We start from the raw sequence: 10,090 nt of genomic DNA, 5'->3' as shown, positions 1-10,090 counted from the left end.
TTCATTATTTATTGACTATGATATCGATTTAATATGATTGATTATATAAAATTTCATAATTTATCATGCTTAAAACATAGAAAAATAATGATTAAAACGTATTTTATAGGATCTCAAGAAAGTCGATGTCCTAAAACTATTATCTATATGTATTTAAATTCATTATAGAGCCCTCATCCGAAAAATCCGTTTTTCGGTCGGAATCTATTGATCATGACACTAATCATAAATACCACTTTAAAATATGTCATCAAAACATATTTAGACATTCTGTTTAGATATTTCGGGAAAAAGGCTACCGACAAAATCTCTTCGGAACTATTTAAATAAAATAGTTTTATTCCGCAGTGAGTAAAACACTATTGTAAATTTGTTAAATATTTAATAATTAAGTGATTTTAGAGAGGAAGTCACAAGGAATGACGTTTGTAATTAATGAATAAATGTTCTGTAGGTGTGTTTTTTTAAACGCGGTCCCTGGATAAGTTTAAAATTTGAATCACTCTCAAGCGAAAGTGATTCAAATGGTGCGGCGCCGGCGCACCTTCCTTGGGGTGCGCTGCGGTAGTATGTTACGGACTTTAGAGTCAGCAAAACAATTAAAATAGATTGTAATAGTCTAAGAAAAACACGTACTCAAAATACGATAACATTTAGCATGCTAGAAATGGGCTGATGGCTTTGAACTACGCCATATCTTTATGTTTTGCGACAAACGACAACTTTATAAAATCATTGTAGCAACTTTTAAAAATCATCATATCGTTTACTTGGCAAATTCGAAGGACGAACTTGTCTTAGATTTCAACCATCTAAATCATATCATATTTGCACATAACAATATACCTACTTACTTCCCGTTAAAGTATAAATTCTACAAATAAATAATACTCAACAATATTTAAAATAAAATGAGCCAAGAACGTTTATCGATAAAACCTGATTACATTGAAATCTTTTGTACAGCACTAAAGCCGCCATGTTTTGTGGCCAGATGACGTCACAGTGGCACGAAATTTTGGTTGACGTTTCATTTCCATAGGTTTCCTACTTCATTGATTGGAATATATCCGTTTCTATGACAACCAGGCGAAGGGTCCGGAGTGCGCACGCCGGGGACGCCTCCTTCAGTAATTTAATGTATTAAACAAAAATCAAATCAATATAATCAAACGAAATTAGAAAACGATATCGTTAGAATGTCAGTTTTCCAATACACCCCTGAGTCGGATAACATACATTCAATACTTAGATTCATTCGGTAATTATATAATAGGTGAATTGAATGTACTATAGAAATATACATTTTGTGTGTTATTGTGGTAAAACTCGGGGTAAGTTACTCTTGCACTGTCAGAAGGTTTCTGTGCATTATAACAGGAATATAAACATTTTTAACACATACTAATTACTTCAGGCAGAAGACTATCCAAAGATTCTAACACGAAACATTCTTGCTTCATGCTTTTAGGTACTTGTAAATATGGGTTTTAAAACTTTGTTTTTAACCGCAAGGAATATTTTATTATATTAATTGGTTCATTTCCTAAATGGACTTAGATAATCAACTTTATCACATCTTAGAGAGCCAAGAACGACGAATAAGTGTTAGTTTTTTCGTGTTTTAATTTGCTTTTTTAATATAAATTTTGCATCAGGATGTGGTTTAGTGGTGGTAAATTGTCAACTAGCAGGGGTGGTTTCTCTTTATCTCTTTCTTTCGCGAAGCGTTTCGGTTTTAAACCCACCAAAGGAATTTAAAATAATAGTGTGCGAGCTCACGGTACACCTGGTCTTACCATGTAAGTTAATCTTTTAAAGTACTTAATTACGTCTTACCCAAACATGACGAATTCAACGGGAAAGCCACCACCCTACTAGACACATGCGGTCTGAGTCTCACTTGCATAGAATATATGTATTTATATGTATGTATATGTTCCACGCTTCAAACTAGAACACGTGACTGCTTTGCGGCAGAAATATTTAGAATAGTGGTGCTGATTAAAATATGCTTTACCCACCAGCAATTAACCAATAATAATCATAATTGTTAAAATGACAGAAATCTATCGTCATCTTAAGTTTTTCAGTATTAACATTATTAGAGTAATTTATTAGTATGGGCTTACTTTTAGTATTGTTTATTTATTACTCTGTTTTTCATTCCTTATTTTGAATTGGGTCAGAATTTTGTTGGGAATAATAAAGTAACAATACTTTACAGGTGAACTAACAACCTAAGGGAGACGGGGACGTATTTTGAATCCAATGGCCGTCTACACAGAAGCGGCCGACTATCTGACCCTACATAATTACGATAACATTTTGATTCAGAATGCAAATTAAGTTTCCCAGGCCTCCGGTCTCTGCTCAACGCTGTTTGATTATTAATTTTATTCAGTGAAGTCTTTTGCTTCAAAGAAATTACGTTCCATTTGATATGAAATGGGATCATTAAAAATATTGTGCCCGTGAAATGACGCAGTCTTTTTCCTTTAATTGCGAAAAATGAAAAAGATTATCGAGATTGAAATTAGTCGAGTGCAAAGCAGTTTCATGACTTCACGTAAATTGTGTGGATAAAGTTGAAAATCCCTAAAGATACTTTAGGCAATTTTATGAGTCTTAAAGCAATCCCCTTGAGACACCATAATATTCATATATATATAATTGCTTAGGTGGGTGGACGAGCTCACAGCCCACCTTGTGTTAAGTGGTTACAGTAGCCCATAGACATCTACAACGTAAATGCGCCACCTATCTTGAGATATAAGTTCTAAGGTCTCAAGTATAGTTACAGCGGCTGCCCCACCCTTCAAACCGAAACGTATAACTGCTTCACGGCAGAAATAGGCAAGGCGGTGGTACCTACCCGCGCGGACTCACGAGAGGTCTTACCACCAGTCATATATCAAAATACTTCGATTCTATTAGTTTGAACAATACATTAATGTTCATTTAGATGTAATTTGACACTGCTGTAGAATTTCAAATTTTCGGTTCACTATACTATAGGACTCTGAGTTTTACAGCGCATTTGATGCTGAAATTTTGTTGTGAATGTAACCTTAGCTCACTGTTTGAAATTTAGATTTTGCATCGTATCACATCACGGTACGGGAACAAAGGATCTATAGTGTGCCTCGAGCTTAAAAAAAAGCAACGAGTCACTGAACATCAGTTATGGAATGGGTTTGCCCTGTCGATTTCAACGAGGTCTGAATTAACGAGTTAGGAAAGTGTTTCAAAATATTTTCGTTTCGCCTTTTCAAATTAGTACTTATTAGGTTACGATTAGATGTGCTGTTTTACTCAAAATTATATAATGACAAGAATTTACCGTGGACACCTCCGTCACATTAGTACTAACTGACATGTGCTCACATTTTAAACGTATTTTTTCCTACCTAAGCTGATGGTCTAGAGAGACCATAATATCAGCGTCACCGAACTAGTAGGTGAGCTCACGGGGCTCAAACCTAACGATGTTGCTAACACGAACCCTAGCAAGAGCCGTGCTTCGCAGAGTCGAAAACGCGACCCACCGAGAAGATCAGGCGAGAAACTCAGTGGGCTGTGTCTGAGGGCTAATTTACTAGCCGGATCCTTCGTCGCAAGTACCGGGTTCGACGAGAACGATAACCGGTGCTTGGGGCACCTAAAAGCACCGTTAGTGGATCGGGAGGATCCGAAATGACGTGTTTTGGGCGACGTCGACTGTTTACTATTTGGTCCGCAGGATTGGCTTGTAGTTTCCGGCGGCCACGATGAGAGGATTCTCATGTCGTGCCGCTTTATCGAAGTGGCGCATTGATGCCGACTGTAGATACTTACTGATGGATTCTAGAACCAGGTCGTCGTGCAGGTCGACGTTCCTGACGAACCACGGCTCCGACGGCTATCCTGCAATTTAAACGCTGTGGACGTCATTGTACTATATTGGTAAACTATGGTCTACCTGGTGTTTGGTGGTTCGGTGCTTATTGGAGTTTTTCATGAACATACATTAGTATTTCGTATTAGGTTTAATGCAGCCCTACACAGAACAACTAACTTTAAGAAAGTTATTTGAGCATAAATGATAGCTATCATCTCTATGTATAAAAATAAATTGCTATTCGTTAGTCTCGCTAAAACTCCAGAGCGGCTGGACCGATTTGGCTAATTTTGGTCTTGAATTATTTGTCGAAGTCCAGAGAAGGTTTAAAGGGTAGATAAATATGAAATTTCTAGGAATGAAATAAATTTTAGGTCTTTTATTTATCGATTGAGGCACTACGAAGTCTGCCGGGTCAGCTAGTTTGAAATAAAACAAAATATTTTAAGATCTTCAGAAACTTCTAGTTTATTAATATTAAAATTTCTGCAATTAATTTCACGGGTCCGAACACGATAAGATTACCGACTATTAAAGCCCTCGATAGCCTTGTATGTGCTGTGATGCAGAGGTGATTTTATTAGTCTCGGCAGGGCTTCAACTTGAACGAACGTGAAGAAACTTGGACCGACCCAAAAGTTTTGTCATATAACAATGTAATTAGCCCCCGAGAGTTTGGCCCTCAACTTGTAACAAATTCTTTATCTCGTCTTACCGTTTTCACTTACGACAATTAAATTCCGGAATTTAATGAATCAAAGGAATCCTCGAAGTTTATGTACTCGTTAATTGCAGTCGCGCTGCAAAGTTTCAGTTACACAATTACATTGTAGCTTCTGTGTGTGACTGTGACTGGATACATATGTACATACATAGGTGACTCTTTTAATTTATATCAGTTTAAATTATAATTTACTGTAATTTATAATGAGTATACGTCAGGCTAAGTATTAACTTTACGGTGGAGTTTAAATACAGTTAAATATTTCATTATAAAATTACATATATACGGTTTGAAGGATGGGGCAGCCGTTGTAACCACGGAATAGATAAATAAGGTTGGAATGGTAATGTAGGCGGGGCAAGCGTGCCACTGTTATGATAGAACAAACATAACTCGACCGATTCTTTCATTCACCGCGTTTAGTGCACTTCGGAATATTTGGGCGAACAGATCTCCGCTTTATAGTGCCGTGTTGTGCAATTATAACTTGTAAAACAAAAAATCAGACCTCAAGTATAGAGCGAGGAAGTATATCTTTCGATCGGTAAGTCGAAATTACCATTTAATTACAATATTATTTGTCTAAAACATAAAAATATACTGAGCATTATGAAATTCCAAACATTAACAATATTATTGCAGCAAGTTATAAATAGCATACATTGCGCGATGTGTACTCGCCCAATGAACGCAATGACCAAGTCAGCTTCCAATGTACTACATGCATTGCGTTCTCTACACTTCAATCTTTGAAATTTCGGCCTTTGCCCTGATTGGCCGTGGTGCACGGCGCTAGTTTGTCGATAGTGAGGTGACCATGTGGTGAAATAAAAACATCGACAGAATTCTCGACTATATTTACATTTGACATGGATAATTTTTGCATTATTTTATATTTAATTAATGATACCTAGTATATTCTTAGTGAGACGTGTTTTGAGTAAAATAAATATGTATTATTATTATTGAATTATTATCATTGAATTAAAGTGAAGGTATAATATAAAGGGACATGTAGACCTCTCATTTACGGGTATTTACTATATTGTCTAAGACGTATTAAAATCTAAATAAAATGCCATTTGACTTATGCAGTAAATAAAAAATTTTAGGTTTCCTAAAGAACCTAACGCCAGGGAACAATGGATTGACGTGACAGGTAGAGGAAACTGGAGACAAAGACGAGTACTATTTGCTCTAAACATTTTACTGAAAATGATTTTACCATAAAAAAAATCAGAATACACTTAGTTCTGAAAAATTCATTCGCAATTAATAGCAAGCGCCAACTGCTTAACAAATACGTTTTATTCCAGCGACAGTGACTATTTGTAATTAATAAAAGTAAAATAGTTTTTTTTTTTCAATATTTATTTCATGTTTCATTTTCTCCATTCATTCATCAGATAATTTATCGATAAAGAATATCGATTTTACCAAGCACTAGCGTGTATGAACATTTTTATTGCCTTTTTGCGTGTGTGAGTGTGTATGCCTACGGGTGTTTTGTGCTAGTTTGCGAACGAATATCTGTCCTGAGATTTATGTGTGGGTGTTTTTGTTGTGTGCGAAATACTTGTAATCACAGTGTGTGTATGTGTAGAAATTAAAATAGTGGGGATGAAGCGGCGACACTGGTTCTAATACAAAATTAGAGCAAAGGCCTTTCCAACCTTATTTATCTATTCCGTGGTTGTAACTATACTTGAGACCTTAGAACTTATATCTCAAGGTGGGTGGCGCATTTACGTTGTTGATGTCTATGGGCTCCAGTAACAACTTAACACCAGGTGGGCTGTGAGCTCGTCCACCCAATTAAGCAATAAAATAAATAAAATAAACACATACCTTGTGTCATTAATTTCATTTTATTGTCTTTTTACCCACGCTGTACCTGTCAGGCTGATTATACCCCTACGTTAGAATTAAATATATATTTTTATTTATTTATTTATTTTATTAGGCTCACAATACACATCACAAGCTAAAGATACATAAAAAACACAAATAAAAAGAAACAAAATCTGGCTTGCAACATAAGTTATGTGCGCACGACAAAACAAGACATAGTGCTGAATTTGTATAACAATGTTCCTTACAATTATGACAAAACAACACAATAACAAAAAGTAATCTAACGAATAATGTAAGGAAAAAAATTTATTCACAATATAATACATTAAACAATTACATTAACCTACCTATTAATAAAGTGGAGGATGCCCTTGAACATTTTTCTAAACGTAACTAACCTACAAGTAAAAATATCTAACTCAGGTGAATTTATTGGCGTAGTGAAGTAAGTATAAGTTACAATCTAGATTACGAGTATTAAATACGGTGGTCACACATTTTGAAATATAAGATAGTAACTTCAACAGAAATAAGCAGGATAGTGGTACACATCTGTCCGGGGCTACGAGATGCTCACCAAAATACAGAAGCATACAAGAAGAATACAGAAGAATAAACGACGTAAAAGTCTAAAAATAATCTTTATAGAAAAAATACGGTGTCTTTTACAAAATTGAGATGTCGACAAATAAAACTTTAGTCGTTCATGACCACGAAAACTGTAAAACACCGAAACGTCGTCAATGATATAATGAGTAGAATGGTAACGAAAATCCTGAGATTAAGTTGTAAAAATAGTTTTAAGTGTACAATAAATGTTTTACTGGGACTAACTGTTTGAATATCATAAACCGGTATAAAATTGTAATGCCAAAGCTGATAAGTATTCACCTAATTAATGTTATTGAACTTTCAAATAAGCTAAGTCTTATGACCCAACGAAACAATAAATATTAAATAAGTTGACGGTTGTTTAATGAATCGTCTCGAGTTTCAGTAATAAGGTAAGCGGTGCACAAAACAAAAAGGGATTTTGTTAATATTTGAACATAATTTAAGTTAGTTACTCGCACTGTGGGACTCCCCTTTTGATTAATCCTCCAGTTGTAGTTAGTAAAGCTCTCGCGGCGTAAGCTCCTAAGGCTGTGAGCAATAGTGGCCACGACGTATGTTTATTTCAGAGATTGCGAGGGTGTAACTTGAGACTGTTTGCTGGTTTTGAGGGTAGCACACAAACACAATTGCGCACACACTACAAAACTTAACGAGCCAACTCCGGCTCAACGGAGAATTCTGCGTTACAGTTGGGAACGATCGTGAAACTGTGCCAACCAAATAATGTATACTGTTAATATTCGCATATAAAATAGAAAACATACAGTCCGTCGTTGGACAATGAGCTTGACGGGGAGTTTGCGTTATCGCGAATGAGTCGTCGCAGTTGCTACACAATCATAGGCGACCGGCGTCGTGCCACGCTCGCCTGAATACACACGCGATGTTCACTCTCTGACGGATATTGGGTACGCGAGCGTACGGCTTACACTCGACACTTTCCTTACAAAGCGAAAACTTTCTGTTCAACTAAATGTATAGGACAGACCCGTTTGTGCGCTCAGCTTTGCATTTGTCAAGTTAGATATCCCAGGGACACGGCGCTAACTAGCTCACCTTGTTCTAGTGTTTATTTGAATTCATATACCGAGGTGTAATTGCGAACGTGAACTTCTATTTGCTTATTTAACTAAACGTTGATTTATTTAAAACGCTTTCCATATCTCTGAATGTACTGAATGTTTTAATTCATTTCAAATAAACGGATAAGAATCGTTTATAATTCACCTGTTTTGAAATACTCATTTATCGGCGAGGAAGACTACAATCAGTACATGTGATTTCGAAAATAATTCACTCAATAAAAACAAAACAAAACAAATTATATTAGTATTCGAAAGCATTAACAGACTAAAGTTGCAATTTCAATAAGCACATTATTATATTGAGTATTTAGTACATCTAGCACTATCTAGGAAATTGCTACTTAAGAGATCGAGATGGTACGCAATTGAATTATAATTCACTCTTCAAGATATGAAGGTATACATACATAGTTCATATAGTCTCATGTAAAATTTAAGTTTAGTTTATTACAGGATTATTCATAACAGGAATACGTCGTCATCGGAATAATTTGTTAGTCTAACAATCTATATTTCTATACTAATATTATAAAGAGGAAAGATTTGTTTGTTTGTTTGTTTGTATTGAATGGCTCCGAAACTACTGAACCAATTTGAAAGTTTTCTTTCACTGTTTGGAAGCTACACTATTCCTGAGTGACATACGCTATAATATATTTTGAAAAAAATTAGGGATCCGATGAGAGGCTATATCAGCGGAACCTTAACTAGTAGGTGAGCTCACGGGGCTCAAACCTGACGACGTTGCTAACACGAACCCTAGCAAGAGCCGTACTTTGCAGAATCTACCACCGGATCGGAAACGCGACCCACTGAGAAGATCCGGCGAGAAACTCAGTGGGCTGTGTCTGAGGGTTAATTTACTCGTCGAGCCCTTCGTCGCAAGCGACGAGTTTGACGAGAACGGTGGCCGGTGCTTGAAGTATCTAAAAGCACCGTTAGTGGATCGGGAGGATCAGTTATTACGTGTTTGGGGCGACGTCGACTGCTTTCCATTCTTTCCGCAGGATCGGGAATATAGTTACCGGCGGCCACAATGAGAGGGTTCTCGTGTCGTGCCGCTTTATCGAAGTGGCGCATCGACGCCGACTGCATATACTTACTGAACTAACGCTGCAGAAACAGCTCGCAATATCAATGGTGCGTTGGGAGAGGGAACTGCTAACGAACGCACTGTGCGATTTTGGTTTAAACGTTTTCGTGATGGAAATTTTGATTTGAAGAACGAGCCACGTGGAAGACCGCCCACACATCGTCTTCTCGCATTAAAACTGTATAATCTCAAAACTTACTAATTTTACAGGAGAGTGTTATATTTTTAATATTAATCATCTTTGCAACATTATTTTTTTATTTTTTACCAGTTACATTATTTATCTTTTAAAGTAAGATAAAATTATGTATTAATTTTGTTAACAATAGTCAAAAAATAGGTAAACTAAAAAAAAAACTAAAACTAAATTAAACTATTTTGACAGTATTTATGAGAAAATACTGGTGATACCAAATGATTTCTCATATTATCTCAATTTCAAATATTTTTGGAAATTGTACACTTTTAATGCGAAAAGACGACATGTGAATAACAATGAATTGAATGAGATGGTGGAAGCCGATCTTAGCCAAACTACCCAGGAATCAGTGGCATGGTTTAACGTTACCTTAACAACAATATTGACTCATTTGCGTCAAATCAATAAAATATGTTAAATGAAAAAAAAAACAATTTAATTTTTTCAGTACAAATCGGCAATTTCATACTTTAACCCCTAATAATTTATATGTTCTCTAGTGAAGAAAAATACTAGTAATTTAGAAAATAATAGTATTTTTTCCGAAGTTCATAAGTGGTAGACATAATTAAAACTGCTTTCACTATTCTTTCGTTTCAGTCTGAAGTCTGTTAGTTTTTTATAAACAGGTTTCACCTGA

At 35.7% G+C, this 10,090-nt stretch overlaps 1 long non-coding RNA gene across 2 annotated transcripts; it reads left to right on the top strand.

The window, feature by feature from the left end:
• Positions 1–1,095: 1,095 nt before the first annotated feature.
• LOC110385132 (uncharacterized) lies at positions 1,096–2,480 on the top strand. Of its 2 annotated transcripts, none has more exons than XR_009975299.1 (3): positions 1,096–1,334; positions 1,472–1,607; positions 2,228–2,480. It is a non-coding gene; the product is annotated as an uncharacterized LOC110385132 (long non-coding RNA). The 2 variants fall into 2 exon arrangements; XR_002430464.3 differs by having other exon boundaries at positions 1,418–1,607.
• Positions 2,481–10,090: the final 7,610 nt, after the last annotated feature.

The sequence above is a fragment of the Bombyx mori genome, chromosome 17, assembly GCF_030269925.1.
Source record: "Bombyx mori chromosome 17, ASM3026992v2".
Taxonomy (NCBI): domain Eukaryota; kingdom Metazoa; phylum Arthropoda; class Insecta; order Lepidoptera; family Bombycidae; genus Bombyx; species Bombyx mori.
This window is presented reverse-complemented; position numbering and strand designations above follow the sequence as displayed.